The 4,706-nt window shown below is 39.3% G+C and overlaps 1 non-coding gene across 1 annotated transcript; it reads left to right on the forward strand.

Annotated features, from left to right (window-relative positions):
- Positions 1-1,467: 1,467 nt before the first annotated feature.
- TRNAW-CCA (transfer RNA tryptophan (anticodon CCA)) lies at positions 1,468-1,539 on the forward strand. Its single transcript has one exon. It is a non-coding gene; the product is annotated as a tRNA-Trp (tRNA).
- Positions 1,540-4,706: the final 3,167 nt, after the last annotated feature.

The raw sequence follows: 4,706 nt of genomic DNA on the forward strand, positions 1-4,706 counted from the left end.
CATATAAATCTGAAATAACATTTTAGAAGGGAAGTTTAAAAAAGTACTAAATGGAGTACATTTTTTACCTTGTATACCAATTGAACACAGAGCCAGGCTTGTTGGGAGAGAAGACTGAAGTAGTTATTCAGGCAGAAGAGATAGGAAAAGCAAGAGGAAACAGTCTCTGCAGTGTGTGTGTGTGTGTGTGTGTGTATGGTTTTTCTGTTTCATTTTGACTGTGTGGCATGCAGAATCTTAGTTCCCTGAGCAGGGATCCAATCCTTGCCCCCTGCATTGGAAGCAGAGTCTTAACCTCTGGACCACCAGGAAAGCTTGACAGTCCCTAAATTTTTAAGAGCTCTAATGATGTGATTCCTAATTTATGTGTGTATGTAATTGATTTGCATTTTTCCCCCACAGAGTATAATTTGTAGAATTGGTTCCTATAATTTTCAAAATAAGAGATCTAACTGTGCTATATCAGCTAATAAGGGTGAGGAAATAAGTTAAATAAAGGTATAAATGTTCTCCTCTGAGGATAATGTATTTTATAAATCTCAAAAAAGGGAATTAGTCTTGTTGCTTATCCCTAACATAATTGTCCATGGACTTTTATTTTCCCCTTCAACAAACATCTCCAAATGGATAATGATCCTTGGAATGATTGCAGCTAGCATCACTATATGAAGAATATATTTATGATATTTCTCTTTGATGTAACTCAGAAAGCCATGTAATGGTACTGGACAGACCAAATCTTAGAATGTCTGCCTTGCTTTCTGGAAACATCTGACTCTGATCAGTCCTCTGATACCTAAGCAATATTGTGCTGTGCCTCAGGGCTCTGACAGAAGAGTTGTCAAATCATAGGGGGACTGGTGATGCATAGCCTGGCCACCTATCAGAAACAAATGTTTTGAAATGGTATCTACTGCCTCTGGGGGGGCGGAGGGGGAAAGGCTGTTTCCCACTGCTTGCAGAATCTTCTCCAACTAGGGGTTGAACCCAGGCCACCACAGGGAAAGCCCAGAATCCTAACCATTAGGTTTTCAGAGAAGTCCAGCTCTCTCTGAAATTTGAACTGGAAAGTTACCAACCTAATTTTTGCAGGCTAAGAGGTTCAAAGATGAGGATGCCTGGGGAAAGAGTTGCTACCCTTGGAGTCATTGTATGTTGATGGCTGTAACCACTGGCTTTTCTGCTCAGTCCCTCTCCCCTGAAGTTGCCTACCCCTCCTTCATGAGGAGTTTCTAGCAACCATTTCACTGGAAAGCCCTGCTTTGTGATCATATTTGCAATTGAATACTTCCCCTCAAAGCAGATTTAGAACTAAATGAAAGGCAAATTCTTCTTCCATACTATTGAACTCTGAATATTGGCTTAGGAATTCTTTGTGGACACGTTTCATCATACAAACTAGGAAACAGAGAACAGTGGTCTATAGAGAAGGAAAAAGAATTAAAGCAAATTTGTAATGTAAGGGCTTCCCTGGTGGCTCAGAGGTTAAAGCGTCCGCCTCCAATGCGGGAGACCCGGGTTCGATCCCTGGGTCGGGAAGATCCCCTGGAGAAGGAAATGGCAATACACTCGAGTATTATTGCCTGGAGAATCCCACGGACGGAGAAGCCTAGTAGGTTACAGTCCACGGGGTCGCAAAGAGTCGGACACGACTGAGCGACTTCACCTTACATTAAACTTGTAATGAGCAGAGATGAGTGTTCAAGGTAAAACATTCCTGGTTCCCTTCCTGAAAAGAAAGATGGTACCCTCGAGGTCATAGCTGTGGATATTTTAATATCTCTTCTCTCCTTAAAATTAAGGAGAGAAATTAATTAAAATTGGTTGGCTCTTTTTATATGAAATCAAGAATCTTAATTAAAAAAATCACTGCTTGAAGGGAACAAAGACTATAAATACAAAAAAAAAAAAAAAAGAGAGATAAAGAACAGAAAGAAAATCTACCTGTATGTAGAAGAGAATAGAGAGTTTGTGCACGCAAGTAGAAATACTACGATAAATCTTATGGAGCCAAGGACAAAGAAAATCATTTGTTCTCCAAGCTGCCTGATTTTCCTATCACAATTTCAGTCTACAGGTTTTCTTAAAATCCTTGCCACCCTTTTCTTGAGTTAATTTTAGGAGGGAACTGTTTTAACCAATACAAAGTGAATCTTGAAAAAGTTATCAACCACAGGGTGTTTAAAGAGGAGGAAAGCATGTTCAAGTGCACAAATACCCTTGCATTTGCTTAAGCGGGTCAATCAAATTGGTTATACAAACCACAACAGCATGTATACCTGATTAGCAATCTCCAAGTACATATTTTGCTCGGAGACATTCTCTGGGCAAAGCATGTTACAGAAGGTAGAGAGGTTCTCATAAAAGAAACTTTCAGATTTAAGATAAAAGAAACATTAAATGTATTATTTCAAATGTTGTTCACTAGAGATTAGTTTTATGTATTTCTTCCCAGTTTCAGTCTAGTAGATGCGTGAGTAGTATTGCCAACTTTGTTCAATGTTAGATAGAACACAGAATGAAATTTTTCAGAGGAGTCTGAAATCCCTTTCTAAGAGTCTATGTTAATGAATAAGGAAAAATGGAATTTTGAAATAGCTATGTTTATCCCATATAATTTTAGCATTGTGAACTGTCAGCTATCTGAAAAAAGAATAATGTTTTGTGTCTGAAGGCAAAGATAATTGCATCCAGTTTTGTTAAAGCACAGAGCTGATTAGATTTTAATTGTCATAGTACCTCTCTCTCTTTTTCTATTTTTCTCCCTCCATTATCAATTTCAAGTTTGCCAAGTAGGAAACAATTTATTGGTGGAGCTGCTTGAAATGATAGGTGTACATTTAGCTGGGCTTGTCTGAGTTAAGATTTTATAGAAAAATTTTAAAACTTGTTTTACTGAAGCATAACATACACACATACAATTGTCAGTTTTTTCAGACTGAGTGCACATGTAACCACAACCTAGATCAAACATAGAACATTACTCCCCAAACTCTGCTCCCGTCTCCTTTCAGACAGATTGACCCCACTACCGAATGGATAAGCACTGTTCTGCCTAAACATCATAGGTTAGTTTCGACTCATTTGTAGTTACATAAATGCAGCCATGCAGTACATCCTTGTTGGTGTCTGGGTTCTTTCCCTCAATATTATGTTTGTTAGAGTCATCCTCTTTCCTGTATGTAGCTGGTTCACTGTCATTGCAACTACTCACGATGCAACTGCTGTCCATCATGTGAATATCCCACACTTTATCCATCTACTGATGCTGGGCATCTCTTTTACTTTATTTTTTAATTGCAATATAATTGCTTTACAGTTTTATATTAGTTGCTGCTGTACAGAGAAGTATATCAGCCATATATATACATATATTCCCTCCCTTGTGGACTTCCCTCCCAAATTCCTCCCATTTTACCCCTCTAGGTCATCCTAGAGCACCAAGCTGAATTCCCTGTGCTTCCTATGAGCTCTCTGTTTTACACATGGTAGTGTATATATTGAAGAAGGAAATGGCAACCCACTCCAGTATTCTTGCCTAGAGAATTCCATGGACGGAGGAGCCTAGTGGGCTACAGTCTATGGGGTTACAAAAGAGTTGGACATGACTTAGCAACTAAACAACTAAGCAACTACACATCAGTGCCATTGATGTGTATATACTCAGGTTTTAAATCTGTGTGGCTGTGCATGACTTTTCATCTAAGCCAGAATCTTGTGTTTCAGTCCTAACTAGATATTTTCAAATTTTCTGAGTAGTTATACAAACAATTGCACACTACCTTGTAGGATACTAGTCAGATCTGGAACAGATAGATATATCAATGCACGCACTTCAGGCCTGACTCACCAGCCCCCTTGACATGGCTATGTCTTTAAACCATTTCTTAAACAAAACAAAACAAGTTCTCTTCTGGAATTAGAGGTTTGACCTGAAAATGGTTGGTTTTGCACTTAAGGAGTGCTAATGTACTTTTTTTTTTTTTTTTGGCCTTTCTCTTTTAACAAATGGTTCTCACTTTGTGGGATTAAGCATTTGATCCATCTCAGGTTCATGCACCTGGCTGTGTTTCCTTAGCACCAAGGGCATCGCCTTTTACCTGTCTCAATGGGCTGCCCTCCTACTCTGCTGCCCCCTGATGGCCACTGAGTAAAGGGCACTCTAAACTGTTGCCATCCCTGCACTGGAACTTGTGAGAAGGAAATCTGGTTAAGGTGTCCTTTCACTACTACCCTTTTTTCAGGCAACTGCATCAGCAAATGAAGTTCTCCTATGATAACAAGCATGACAAGTTCAGAGGAATTTTATAATTTAAAAAGGTCATTTATAATTTGAAAAGGAAAAACTGAGTACAGAGTAATTAGGAAAGTAGGGTCTAAAAATGCTTGAGTTGAAACCACACTCAATCTTGAGTAAGTAATTTTACCTCTGTGCCTCAGGTTCATTCACACTGCATTTCCAGTTTACAGAGAGGACAACTAAAGATTAATCCAAATGGATAAATTTCTCTTGCAGGCATCATTGCCCTTGATGAGATAGTTCAGTTCAGTCGCTCAGTAGTGTCCAACTCTTTGCAACCCCATGGACTGCAGCACACCAGCCTTCCCTGTCCATCACTAACTCCCGGACCTTGCTCAAACTCATGTCCATTGAGTTTGTCATGCCACCCAACCATCTCATCCTCTGTCGTCCCCTTCTCTTACTG

Source organism: Capricornis sumatraensis, chromosome 13 (assembly GCF_032405125.1).
Source record: "Capricornis sumatraensis isolate serow.1 chromosome 13, serow.2, whole genome shotgun sequence".
Taxonomy (NCBI): domain Eukaryota; kingdom Metazoa; phylum Chordata; class Mammalia; order Artiodactyla; family Bovidae; genus Capricornis; species Capricornis sumatraensis.